General features: G+C 34.3%; 1 protein-coding gene across 5 annotated transcripts in view; it reads right to left on the reverse strand.

Moving 5' to 3' along the window:
* Nucleotides 1-8,935, reverse strand: part of C4H1orf21 (chromosome 4 C1orf21 homolog) — a 278,222-nt gene extending 269,287 nt beyond the window's left edge. For 4 of the 5 annotated variants that reach the window (XM_051998791.1, XM_051998789.1, XM_051998790.1 and 1 more), the window contains exons 1-2: nt 8,818-8,935; nt 6,001-6,141 (exon numbers count right to left, since the gene is read on the reverse strand). The gene's annotated coding sequence lies outside the window, so the exon portion shown is untranslated. Of the gene's footprint in view, nt 1-6,000; nt 6,142-8,622 lie in introns of all 5 variants that reach the window. The other variant, XM_051998788.1, reaches the window with a different exon arrangement.
* Nucleotides 8,936-14,976: the final 6,041 nt, after the last annotated feature.

Genomic DNA, 14,976 nt, shown 5'->3' on the forward strand with positions numbered 1-14,976 from the left:
TAATGCCTTGCAGCATTATAATATAATATTTATGTTTATAACATAAACATATATTAATTATAACCACTTATGATTCTATAGTCCTTTTAAAGCACTTTCTTCACAGCAACCAGGTGAAAAAAAAATACAACTTTCATTATTCCCATTTTATAGATGAAGAAACTGAGATTCCAAGAGACAACCACTTATCTACAACCACAAAACTTCCAAATATTCAAAAGGTAACTCCATTTATTCCCTTCCCATAGCTACTGCTCTCTTGCCAATAGACTAGAGAGAATATTTTATTTAAGATCTTTCACACCAAGAACATCACACAACACATAAATAATTTGGCGCCATATAAGTGCAAATGTTTTAAATGCAGTGCTAAAAACCTTCTAATGATTCTAATAGTTCTCTTAATAGTACATGAAATACTCTAGACATTCTCATTTTTTGTTTATTATATTGGGGACAGGGTACAAGGAAAAATTCAATCTGTTAGGTTTATTTTTAGAGTATCTGGGGGAGGGTTGGATAGTATAGTTATATTTTATATATACACATTGTATAGCTCTATGTTATATTTTTGTGTAGTTTAGATCTATATCTATATTTTATATGCACACATTGTATAGATCTGTGTGTGTATGTATGTGTATATATATATATGATCTCAAGCTACATTTTATTTACATGTATAGGTAATCTACGTATATTTTATATACCTATATAGTATAGGTATATTACCTATATTACAGATCTAAATCTACATAGATACAAACACACACACACATATACACATATACACAAACATATATACATTAAAAAAAATCTTTGGAGGTGGGAAAACTGAAAAGGATAGCATGCAAACAGGGAAATTAAAGAAAATGGGAACAAATGACACATTTGCCAGAACCTCAGGCATGGAAATAAGGGACAGATGAGGAACAGTGAAGTAGGAACTAAGCTGGGAGTGGAGCAACTCTTTAAAGTTTGTCAAGATATTTTGGTTTTGACTCATATATTCCTCAAATGCAACATTCCCTTGCTCTTAACAGCTGGGTGAATTCAAATGAATTCTTTTGACTTTGATCATGCAAGTGCCAGGCCAAATTGTCTTGAAGTTTTGATAATTCTTAACAAGATTTTTTTGAAATTATATAAGAGGAGATGCAGAGCTGGAGACCTTTGCACTATATTAATTCATTTTTAACAAAGGCCTTTGTCTCCCTTATATTTTCCTCCCAGCAAAAAGTTTGCAGTCCCTGCAAATCATACTAGGCACACAGATAAATTGTATATCTATTTGTGTATGGTTAGATTATATGCAAACCCCAGGTAGTCACATAGATGTACACAAATTAGATTTACAAACAGTTTGGCAAACAAATAGATCTTATATAACAACATAACTAAAAGAAACACATAACAAAGTTGATAGAGTAGACCAAGCACAGAAGTTATATATAACACCCATGAGACATATCATGGTATTTTGGGCATAGTGGTAGATTTGGAGTTGGAAACACCTGAATTTGAATCACACCTCTTATAGTTAATAGTTACATGATCATCATGGGTTAGACTTAACTTCTGACTTTTAGTTTATATATGTGTGTAAATGTGAAATTAATTGACACTGACTTAATCAAGTCATGGCGATAAAATGTTTAATCAATCTATTTTAATCATAGATCTTAGAATACATATGAAATATGTGAAAGTTTTTGATGAGATGAAATAATACACAGAAAGGTTTTTTTTTCAATTGGTTAGGGATTTTATAATAGCCTCTATTCCCCCTTCTATATAAAAGAATTAGGTTAACCTGAGTCAAGAGTTTCCAGAAACTGGAGCAATTACAACTTTAAAGCATATCCTTGATCAAGTTCTTGGTTTCTTGGTTTCTTGGGAACCTCAAGTTCTTGGGAACTTCTTGGGAAAGGGAGAGAGAAGAGAGACCTTGGCTATGTCTCCTACTATCTCCTTCTTCTACCCAATTTACCAATTGACCATGACAACTTTGAAGAGTCCAGAGTATATCAAATTACCCATTCTCCTATTAATGTTTTAATGAGATCTATAGATCATTAAGAGCCAAGGACAGAATGGAAAGAGATTCATAGTTCCACAATGGAATCCAACAAGGAACTATACCATGTCTAAAGGGAATCTATTTTAGAAACCAGAAACTTTGTCACATATGTGCTTTAAATTTGAGCCCTCTTCCCCTTGAACTTGGTATTTGAACTCGGGAATGTAACATAGTTTTGGTGGGGGGAATTTATTCTCAACTTCTTTCTGAAAGCTACTTAAGTTTGGATGCCAGAACTGATTTTCAAGAAATAATTCTAGAGAGGGAAACATACTTGAAGAGACTTGGACTAATAGCTTTAGAAAATCACCCCTGAATCCTCAGTGATATCTTTATAATTTAAGGAAGAGATATAACAAGTGCTGGGGACTCAACTTTTCAGTGGAACTAGAAGTAAGTTAAGGATTCTGAATTTATATAGGCTACATGCAAAATGGACAAAATAATTGCTGTAGCCCCTATCTTACAGGATTGTTGTGAGGTTCTCTATGAATTATGTATGCAGTTTTCTTTACTAACTTTTAGAGTACTATGTACATATTAGCTATCATTACATAATATCATCAGCTTGAGGTTACACTCAAAGTGCACATTATATATGCTCCAATTGTGAACTCTGGTGACATGTAGAATTTCTTCATTACTTCTGGAACATCAGAAGTCAGCTTGGTCACTGGCCAGAATGTTTTGGCATTTCTTTGTTAATATTTCAATTACTTAGATGTAGAGTGAAGAGACTGTAAATATCCTAAGTAGTATTGTCCTTTAGCTCTAATTCCAGTCTTGTAGATGAGTAGGAATGCATGTCTTTATCTAGTCTTTAAAAAAATCAAGAACTGGCAACAAAATCAGTGTTCTTTGATTCACTGTTAACAAAAAGATATAGTTTAAAAGTTGGGAAGACATAGTCCCAAAACTTGTCTATATCAGTTGATTACAATCATAAATTTAGAGTTAAAGAAACTCTTCATTTTACAGATGAGGAAACTGAGGCCTAGAATGACTTAACTGGACTTGGCCAAAGCCAGATGCATAGAATTTGAACTTAGTTGCTCTGACTCCAACTTAAGGACTCTGACTACTATACCACCATGCCTCTTGCCACTCTCATTGACCATCTATAAATCACAAATGTATCTTGGTATAGCTATTTATAAGACTATTGCAACTAAAATACTTTTGTTGAAAATATACTCAAAATATTAACACATTATCAATTTGCTTTTTCAAAGAAACAGCATAAATGTAGATAGATAGCTAAAAGTCCAAAAGACTAATCCTTCTTTTGACTTTATACTGGCCTTATGTGGACAAGTTATTTTACCCTCTTGGTATTCGAAGCAATATTTGAAGACCAGAATTTGCGGAGAAAGTGTTGAGCTGCATTGACAGAGAGAGTTTCCTCATTTGGGAATTCCCTATACTGATGAAATTGTAGGTTCAAAGAATATGTAAATACATTAAAAACCTTTTGATATTTACAGATGGTGTAGAGCTTGAGTTTAATTACTTTTAACAATAATTTAGCATGACTACATAGTTTATGCAAGCTTCTACTGACCTTTTGCTTATTGTATTCAAATCAGTGGAAATATATTTCAAATTAATTTTCTGGCATTTTTTTGACCTAAGTCAAGTTGTAGTTAAGTTACATAAAATCAGATACGAGAAAAAAAGGAATAATTAAATCAATATATTCTTTTCCCTAGGCATGGACTTGCCATAAAATTACACAGCAAGCTAGTGAGGGAAATGGAAGTAGGATTCAGGTCTCCTGAATTCACATCTAGAACTCTTTCCATTTTACCAAAGCTTTTAGGAAAAAAGAACATTCTTGGGCAGGAGGATTTTTTTAAGGTTTTAGGAATACATGAATTGGTGGACAGAGATCCATTCTCTATTCATATTCATATTGGATTTCCACTGTTATGAATGTTCTAATCATGACAGAATCAAATTCTTTTCAGGTTCCACCTAAGAAATAGTTTACTGATAAGATGTCATGATTTTCATGATTTACATGCTGGTGGGGAGGGGAAAGAAAGGGAGTTTGATGCTGTCATTTGGACCTACTAAAGAAATGCTTAAGGAAGCATGAAAGAGTTGAGTGTCCTTAGCAATAGATGAGAACATTGAGTCTCTCTTCAGATTTATGAACAATTTTTGTAAAGCAGGATAACTATTCTCCTTCCCTGATGAAAGTAGATTTAAATTTAAATCTCAATGGAGAATGCATCTAATTACATATGTTTATTTACACACATATATGTATATGTATATAAACACAATTATGTATCTGTATATCTATATCTATTATCCATATAAACATTCACATATGTGCATATGTATTATATATGGGGAGACTGGTTGAGAAGATCTTCTGTTTAGAAGATGCTTGTAAGGATTCTAAGAATCTGAAGTGGATCACTGAGAGGAGAAGAGGGGGCAAGAAAATAAGAGTTCTTATAAGAGAAGTTAGGAACTCAAATGAGGAAAAACAAGTCATGTGAAGTCCCTAGTGTAATAGGCATGAAATATAATAATTTTCTTATTCTCAAAATCTACTTTAATTGATCTCTTTCTAACACAGTGTGACCTGTATTTACATGAGAGAAAAAAAAAAAAAAGATTTTAAGCAATGCACTTTTCCTTGCATGCTAGCCCATTTCTGTCAGTGACACCACAGTTCTTCTAGTCTACCAAGCTAAAACAAAAACTTCTGATTTAACCTCTTTTCATCCATTTCATCTAATGTTGAGTATTTTTGTTCCTTCTTTCAAAACATAGTAGTAGGTTTAGATTTTCACCTTCATGGCCATTGAATTTTTTTCAATGGTCACCTCCTGCTTTGCTTTCCCTGCTTCCTGTATTCTATTCTACAACCCATCCCACATATTCAAACTAATTTCTATCCATTCCCTAAAGCTGCCAAAGACCCAGGACTTTGGTGGTATGAAAGCTCTTTTTTTCTCACAGATCATTTTTCAGGAGTTGTGTGGCTCCCCTTAAGTTTATGATCTGACACGCAATCCCTTTTAATGAGCTTTTCTAAAGTTAATGATACTGATCTGTGGATGACAAACATGGAGTCCATTCCTTAAACTTGAAGACTTTTTAGCCTAGTAAGATTTGACAAAGCTGCTTTTCCAGTAACTTGGTTTTTGAGAAAACACAGTCACTTCCACTACAGAAGGATTTTCAGGTAGGATAGTAAGATTATGTGTCCTAAAATTATTTTTCCCTACTACTCTCACATGCAGGAATCACAGTTACCAGTTATCAATTCTCTTTCCTAGTTTCCTTATTTGAACTTTTAATAACAAAACCTGACATTTACATGATGATTTAAGGTTTGCAAAGTGGTTTACAAATATCATCTCATTTGAACCTCATAACAGTCCTCAGAGGTAAGAGTATTATTATTTCCATTTTACATTTGAGGAAACTGAGGTAGAGAGAGATGAAATAACTTGCCCAGAATCACATAACCTACTAAATGTTGAATTCAGATATTTCTGACTCCAGGTCAAACTTTCTACCCACTTTGACACCTGCCTGTGGTTTTTCCTTAAGCAGACCCCACTCAACTCTTCCAACCATGTTTCCAACTCTTCCAAAACCCAACCTCTACCCTAGACAACCCAATATTTTTTCTATCCTTTTGGGGGATTCATGTGTTATTTCTGCCTCCTTGCTTTTCTCATGATTTTTCCCTTGTCTAGAATAACCTCTCTCTGTCCATCCTCATTCCTATGAATCCTTTAAAGTACAGCTCTCTACCTTCTCTGAGCCTTCTCTGCATTTTACTATATCAGGCTACATTAGAATTGAATTTAAAAATCAGGACAATTGTGGCTTTTTCCTGTCCTTTTGCAACTCTCTGCAATTCTTTATCTTCTGAAGACTGTTGACTACCACACCTGCTGGTTCTTTCAGTCCTCTGGGATGCAGTTTATCTGTTTCCGTGATTTTAACAACTCGGTGCTCTCTTGTCTTCTTCCTACTTATCTTGGGTTTGAACTCTCTTTTTTGTTCTCTTGTTCAAGTCCAAGGTTATTTTCCTGTCAGGAAACAAAAACACAAAATCCTAAGTTATTTCTATGATTTTTTTCTTTTCTTTCATTTTACACAGCCAGTTAATTACAAGTCAGATTTACTGTGTCTCAGCAGCATTTCTCATACCCATTTTCTTCCTCTGTGAAATGAGGACAATAATATCTCAAAATATCTACCTCAAAGTGTTTTTGAGGTTCAACTTAAGTGCTTCACAAAAGTTAAAAGTATACTTTGTGTCAGATATTATTATTATATCCATCCTCTCTTGATACCAACACTCATTATGTTCCTTCATTTCTACTTTCCTGAATCTATAAAATAGTTAGGATAGATTAATAATTGAGAGGCTTCAGTTGATCTCCTGTTCTTCAACAACCTCTCACAACAACACTTTGTTTTGTAATCCCCTGATACGCTTATAAATGTCTTTGTATTATAAGGCTCTGTGTGGGTGTCAAATCCCCTATTAGACTAAAAGTTCCTTAAGAGCAGAGTTCTGTGTCTTGTCTAAACTTTATTTCTCACTCAATCCTAGCATAGTGATCCTCTCAGAGTGGATTTCTAATAAAAGCTTGGTTAATTGCATCAAATCTACATTGCATTTATAACTCTCTCCAGTCACAAAGACAGTGACCATTATTTTAAATGGTTCTCTTCTTTTAAAGATCTTACTTGGAAAAAATACATGAAACCACCTCCCTTAAATATAATTTGAAGTTTGTTGTTTCATTAGAATGATATTTAATTGTCCAATGACACAAATTGCTATGACTGCTTGCCAATCTCCTTTTCTCTGTTAGCCACCGAATTCTGTTCCTTTACCACCCAAGAGACCGAGTAGACAAAATAATAACCGACACAAATATAATACTCTATATACATTATTTCATTTGAATTTAACAACTCTGGGAGTAAGTTGATTAGTATTACTAATGAATATGAGGAAAGTAAAATTCAGAAAGATTAGCATACTTACACAACTAGCAAATATCAGAGGCAGTGTTTGTTTCAATCTACCACAACCCCCTAACTCTCTAAGAAAGACTTGAATTCTGATGTCTGAATCCTGAGGAATCCTTCAGGATTTCTCCTGGGGTTTTCAGTGGCTCATTTTTAGAAACAATTACATTCAGCTATTCATTAATAAACATTTATTTAAAACTTATTATGTATGCCACTGTCCTTGGTCCTGAGGATTAAAAAGTCAAACCAGTAAGCATTTATTAAGTGCCTGCTACATTCTAGGAATTGTCCGGAATGCTGGGGATACAGAAAGAAGCAAAAGATAGTGTCTGTTCTTAAAAAGCTTTTTTAATTAAAAAATATTAAGTCAGGGCAGCTAGATGGTGCAGTGGATAGAAAGCACTGGCCCTGAAGTCAAGAAGACCCGAATCCAAATCTGGTTTCAGAAACTTAACACAATAGTTGTGTTACCCTGGACAAGTCTCTTGACTCCAATTACCTCATAAAATAAAACATGTCACAACCTCTGATTTTACATTATTTATAATCTAGTTCTGAAGATTATCTAGGAGGACTTACATGGGCAACCCCCCCCCCCTTTCTTTCAAATTCATTTTAGGAATCCTATACTTCCATTCTGAAGGGTGACCAATTTTTTCTGAGTCTGCCTCTGTCATCTTCACTCAAGGATTTTCTGATGCCTTTTCAGACTTGTTCTTTCCAAGAATAGCTTCACACTATTCTTTAAATTAAGTCTTAGATTCAGCAGTCCTTTAGTTACCACATTACTTCCTGATGGACCCCACATGCCTCCAAGCTCAACAAATAGCTTTTATATCTGCCCCATAAAGATTTGGTATCAAATGTAAATGCTTTCTGAGAAACCTAGATTTCAGCAATCGCTATCCTTTCAAATCAAGCAACACATTTTTATGATGCATTTACCATGTGTAAGCCTTTCTCTTACTGATACAAAAGGGTCTGTGATATGGCTCTCTAGTCAAAAGACCTGGTTCTTGGACAAATCATTTGGCCTCTCTGGGCCTCCATTTCCTCATTTATAAGATCAGGAGGTTGAAGAAGATGACATATAAAGGATCTCCCCATTCTAAAGGCCTGCAGTCCTAAATATAACATGACAATAGATACCTGCTAGAAGCTCTGTGTGATGCCAGTTTTCCATCTTTTTAGTGCTGGAATGTGGCAATGATTTTACAAACATCATAGGTATTAAGCGTTTTGACCAGAGAGGTTTTTTTTGAAGTTTTAAAAGCCTGTCATGTTGATTTTTTTACCTGTTTCTCAATATCTTACTAAGCCAGAAGGACAAGCAAAAACCTTAAGATACAGACATATGAAAAGATACCTAACTCTCTTTAACAGAAGAACGTGCTTTTTCCATTACAAAGTAGCTCTCTTCCATTTAAGAGCAGTGTTAGGAAATAGGAAGTAGGAAATAAGAATCACTAATTATTCTTCCTTTTTCTTCCTCACTAGGACTAATTGGGCAGAATTCTACTTACATCTCTCTCATTCACTCTCTCATCTCCTCCCTCTCCTTTCTTCCCCTCTTACTCTCTTCTGATGATAGGTTGAAAGTCCAGAAATGGTGGATTGCTTTTTAAAAAGGTCAAAAATTATATTCTACAAGAGGCAGCATGGAATAGTGAATTAGAATGGTGGATTTAAGAGTTGGAAAATCTAATTCCAAATCCTACCTGTGACAGTTACTTGATTTTCAGCCTGAGAAATTCATTTGCCTCTATGTGATTCTGAGCTTATCTACTTTCATAGGTAGGGTATATCTGCCTGGGTGGGTGGGGTTCCCACCCAGGATTTTCCTATACTGATGAAATCACAGATCCTTTTGGCATTTGTGTATTTCCTACGTATTGTGACAAGCAGCATCAGTCAACACCCCCCCACAGTCATAAACCATTTTTGTCTTGTTGTGCTCACACTTTGGCTGTAGCTCAAAGTGGTGTAATATGAACCTAAAAGCTTTCATTGTATCAGGTATGGGTCAAAGAGGAAGGACAAACAGGCCCTCAATATAGCTTAACTTTTATTAGTATAGAACTATTCCAATAAAGGCATTCTAAAATTTCACTACAGTTTTCAACAATAGTAAATGTTGGAGTTGGACTAAAAAGATTCCTTTTTTAAGTGAAAATTTTATCTCCCCCCCAATTACATGTGATTATTTTAAACATTTTAAAGAATTTTAAGTTCCAAATTGTTTTCTTATCCCCTCTTAAGAAGGCAAACAATTTGAAACTAATTATACAAGTCTCATGCAGAATGTATTTCCATATTAACCATGTTGTAAAAGAAAATAGAGACAAAAAAACAAGAAAAAAGAAAGTTTAAAAAAATATTCTTCAATCTGTTTTTAGAATCCATCAGTTCTTTCTCTAGTGGTGGATAGCATTTTTTAATAAGTCCTTCAGAACTGTCTTGGAATGTTGTATTGTTAAAAATAATTAAGTTCTGGGACAACTAGATAGCATAGTAGATAGACCAGCGGCCCTGAGGTCAGGAGGACCCGAGTTCAAATTTGATCTTAGACACTTAACATTTCATACTTCCTAGCTGTGTGACTCTGGACAATTCATTTAATGTCAATTGTCTTGGCAAAATATAGAAAGAAAAGAAAACAGCAAAGTCATTCACAGTTGATCATCTTACAAGATTGATGTTACCTTTGCATAACTTTTTCCTGGTTCTACTTACTTCACTTTGCATCAATTTGTATAAATCTCTCCAGGTTTTTCTGAATAGTCCTAGCAAGTTCCTTTCATCTTTAAATATCCTATGACCCTGGGGACACAAAGGAAAACACGTAAATAATCAAGAACATTAGTTTAATGTTCTTCCTCTTCAAAGTATAGTCTATCCATAGCGTCATGGTCAGTTTTTATTGAACCATCCTAGAACAGAGATTGGGAAAGAGAAAGGGAATAAACATTTATTAAACACTTACAGATGTGCCAGACATTGTTCTATAAATATCATCTTAGCAAAACAAAACAAGACAAGACAAAAAAACCACCAAATGGTCCAGCAAGAAAGGTTTCCCAGCCCTTGTTCAAGATAGGTTGCATATTAAGAGTTTAATACTTGATTATAATTCCTTAGGAAATTTCCTTAACTTCTTTGGAGTTCAGTTTCTTGACTTCAAAAAAGAAAGAGTTAGATTAAGTGACCTTTACATTATCTTGCAGTCTGGGATGTTCTGGAGCAAAATTAATGAAGAGCTGATTATTAAAATTCTAGCATAAGCATTCATACCTCAGAAATTTTGGCAAACACTATACAAATTAAGAGTTGTTCTTTTTTTTTGTTATTGTTGTTGATTGTTTAAACTTAAGAAAGTGATGGAGAAAACATTAATAATCCAGATTAAATGTAAAAGTGTTTTGTGTGTATATCCCTACTCCTTGAGAGCCAGTTGTTAAACATTTACGACACATCCCTGCTTGAAGCTCTAATTTTTCTGATCTAGCAGTAGTGAAGAAGGAAGCTACAATGACAAGAAATGAATAATCATGTCAAACATATAAGTGTTCAAGATTTGATTAGCATGAATCTATTTATACTGGCACCTTTTGTCTAGTTGAGTTGAATCAAATGCACCCCTTACTCAACATCAAACAATTCACATACTTTACATGTTAGAAGAATAAAATGATGAATACCCCCAAAATCATTGGTTGACAATTTTTCTGTGATTATTTTTATTTTATTTTAGGAGACAATCAGCATTAAATAACTTGCCCAGGATCATACAGCTAATAAGTGTCTATGACTAGATTGAACTCAGGTCTTTCTGACTCGTGAACCAATACTCTATCCATTAACATATACAGCATATATAGCAAAGCTACCTCTTGCTGTGATTATTATTATTATTTAAGTCAGATTTTGTTTTCCTTCCAGAAACAGCACCCTTATTCTATCCTGTTTGATCTTCTACAATTAATTGACATTTACACTAGGCTTTAAAGTTTGTGAATACTTTAGAAAATAATATTTCATCTGAGATTCCCAACAACAGACCTATAATCATCATTTTAAGAGATAAGGAAATTAGGACAAAAAAATTTTAAGTGACTTGCCAATAATTTAGCTAGGAAGTGTCAGAGTGATCAGGATTTGAACTTATGTCTTTTGGATTTCTGGTTCTGCTTCTTTTCCCATAGGCCACCAGATCCTGATTTTCATAACTATCACTCAATTTCATTGTGGTTTTGTTGAGCTCTTGAGTATTTTAAGACACTCTCCTTCTTCCCCAGCAATTAATATTGATGCAACATAACCCTCAGAAAGGAAAGCAATCACACTCATGCTAGACTTAGAATAACATACAGTTTGTTTTCTGTTAAGCAGTCTTTGATATATTTATTTTTAACTTTTTTCTAAGTGGTATGTTAGAGAAGTTTTGAGTAATGTGTGAGTGCTTTTGACTCACTTTTTTTCCCCAGAAAGGTATCCCAGATACTGTGGAAGTTATACTTTTTACAGACCAATCTTATGACAGAAAATTCATAAAAACTTTCCTTTTACCAATTAAATCTTCTTTTTATCTTCTTAACAAGTTTCTATAACTGTTATTTGAGTCTATCATGTCCAGCTTTTTAAAACTGATGTTTTCATATATTTAATTGTACTTTTCTTTGAAATCCAAAGAATTTTATCTTTGCTAAGCATCTGTCTGCCATATCAATCAGATTTTTTTAGAGTTATATACAGCTAACTCCTCTCTATTGCTAACTCATTTATCTGAGATCTTCAAAGACTTGTAGTTTTCTTTATATATCAGTTTTGAACAACATCTTTAATGAGGGAATATTTCCTCCTATAGACCAATACTCCAAGGCATCAGTGAAAGAGAGATTAGTAGATTGTTTTCACCTTTGTATATCAGAATGTAAGATTGTGTCATTCCCAGTTTAATTAATGGGACAAAGCAAATTTCTTGGAGAAATAACTGAATCCCTCTCAGAGATGGGCAGCTGCTAGAAAAGTCTGTTTCTTGCTAAAACTAAATGTTCCCAGATCAAGAGAGCATTCTGTTTTCACTCACTAAGAACAGAATAACTTTAGAAAGGTATCTAGTAGTGTGAACCTTGGCAGCAGGTTGCTTTGAAATCTAATTCTGCTTTCTACATGGACTCTGCAACAGCCAGAATTCTCCTGTGAGTTCTATAAAAGGGAGAATTGTGTGATCTAATTTAGGCACTTGAGCTGTTAGAGAAAGGGGGCCTTGGCTGTTAATGTGTTTTTGTTTTTTGTTTTTTTTTACAATCCCTTTTACATGCAAAGCACTTGAAGACATTATATAATTACTAAACAGCAATGGCCAATTTTATCACACATTGAATAAGAGACTGTACTGAATGACTTCTAAGAGATTTCTTCCTACTGTAGAGATATATGATTTCATAGATTCCATAGATCCATATTCTATTAACTATAAAAATGGCCTCCTTTAAGTCAACTGACATTTAAGTCTTAAAAAAAAATTGAGGCAGTGAACTTTAAATATTTTTTAGTAAGTTAATACTGTGTTACTTCTACTTTTTTGTTATGTTTTACGGAAAGTATATTTAAATTTGGGAAGTGTGACTCCAAGTGTGTGATAATGCTATTGATATTGGATTTTAATAACAGGAACTGAAGTGACTTGGTGTGGGGGATAAGGGTATCACTGTTAAAACTCGTAAAGACTAGAGAGGAAAGTTCAGCAGATTTTTTTAAAAAATGAAACATACTATATTCATCTTATTTAAAAATCACATTTTACTCACTCTTAACTGAGTTGTATTGAGACAGTCTGTGTTCTAGAAAATAGAGGACACCATACCCATTCAGTCCTTTGAAAGAGGTGGGTCCACTGACAGACAGGATTGTTTCGTGGGTTGGTTTTACGTAACTAGATGGAGGAGAGGAATAGTAACTGGTGGAAGAGTAAATCAGGAAAAGACTGATAGTTTAAAAATCTAGCAAAATAATCAATAAAAAAAGGAAGAAATAAAACCACAAGTTTCTTTTGATTTCAAGGATCTGAAAGCAATGTTTCTGCTTTCTGTTTACTTTTGGTGTCAGACATAGGAGAAAAATAGGAGAAACTGAAAATCATCTTAAAATACTGCTTAGGAACTTGGAAGTCAAAATAGAAAAGAAAGTAAGTGCTCACCTTTTGCCTTCTAATATCCACTTGCTTTTTTCCTCTCCCTAGAAGGCTGTGTGATCTGATATTCTGGGAGTGAGCTTCCACCTGCCTTTGATCTTATTCCAGCTTAAACAGAACTAGAAGGTATCAAAAATCTCTTCAGAAGGCCTTTTGACTTTAGATAGAGTAAGAATTGCTGTGGGTTTGGTGGTTAGAAGGTTAAGTATCAGATATCCCTCTCACCTAGATTCCTGCATGAATGGAGAAAAGATCCAACCTCCAAAAAATAACAAATCAAAAAATAAAGAGAATTAGACCTGAATTTCCATGAAATACTACCCAGGTTTTGAGTTGTGATTTTAAGTTAATATTCCCATATTTATTGGGGGCATGGTTAAGCATTTCAGCAACTGTATCATATTCTCTCCCCTTTTCCTCTTTTTCCTCTTTTTTCCCTCTCATGTTCCAAATAATTTCCTTTCCTCTCTTAGGAAGAAAAGTAGCTTCTATACTTCTGTGCTACTGAAAAATCTATCACTCCCTCTGTCTATCCCATGAAACTGAGAATATGGCCTGGTTGTAGAACAGAATGTTATGACAAAATTAAGGATGGCGGAAGCATTTTGATACTTCCTCTGGGAATTAACCCCTAGTGTTGCTATACCTGCCCTACTAAGAACTTAAGAGCTAAGAAATATATTCTGATTTTTCTAGACATGATTCCTATATTTTTTCTGTAAATACTGTCATTTAAAGGTGAGAGCAGTGTCCAGACCAGGAATTGATGTACTGGATTATCCTAGTTATGGCTCTGCTGATAGCTTTCATTCTTAACCTCATCCTGGATCCACATTGTTACCTGCACTTTCCTAATTTTGAGAACTCATACCCCTATCCTTGGGATACTTATGCACTTATCATTGAAGTTTGCCCCAGAATCTAGCCTCCTTGATTAATGATCAGATATGAACCAAGTCAACTTAGCTCACTATATCTATAACTAAAATAAAATAAAATAAATAACTAAAAGAAAAAAATGATTCTAGATTTTAGGCTTTGATTTATCTTCCCATTTCATCCATCCAGTCCACAGTCCAGACCATCTTATCATCTCCCTGACAATGGCCAGCTACCTTCCAGGCATCCTTCTCCACTTTCTACCTCTTGCCTTGGCTAGTTAACAGTAACATTAGTTCCAGAAAGGGTGTTATTATCTCTGTGGCTTCCCAAACCAAAATACCATTTCTTAACCACCATTCTGCTATTGGGTTATCGTCTATAGAATAAGACTAAAAACTGTCTTTTATATATTTGTATCCTTGTCAATTGACACAGTGCCTGACATATAGTAATCATTTTCTTTCTCCCAGTACAGTCACTACAGGGAGAGAAGTTCCTTCTCTCTATCTCTGGGTCTTTTGGCCATATTTTTCTTATATGTTCCCGAGAAGGGAAACAGACATCTATTTTGTTGTAGATATCTGCCACTCCTTCTCCTAGAAAGGAACAACTGAATTTTGTCTACTTTCAAGAATAATCATGTCTATTAGAAGGATATCTTCTGTCAGTGAGAGCCTATATCCACAAAAATAGCCTTATTCTACTCCCACCCACAAGAATGTGGTGAAGAGTTAACTAGTATGGATGAGTCACTGTACAATGTTCCAATCACTGTATGGTACAGGATGCTCCCAGCATGCTG

This window comes from Antechinus flavipes, chromosome 4 (genome assembly GCF_016432865.1).
Source record: "Antechinus flavipes isolate AdamAnt ecotype Samford, QLD, Australia chromosome 4, AdamAnt_v2, whole genome shotgun sequence".
Lineage (NCBI taxonomy): Eukaryota > Metazoa > Chordata > Mammalia > Dasyuromorphia > Dasyuridae > Antechinus > Antechinus flavipes.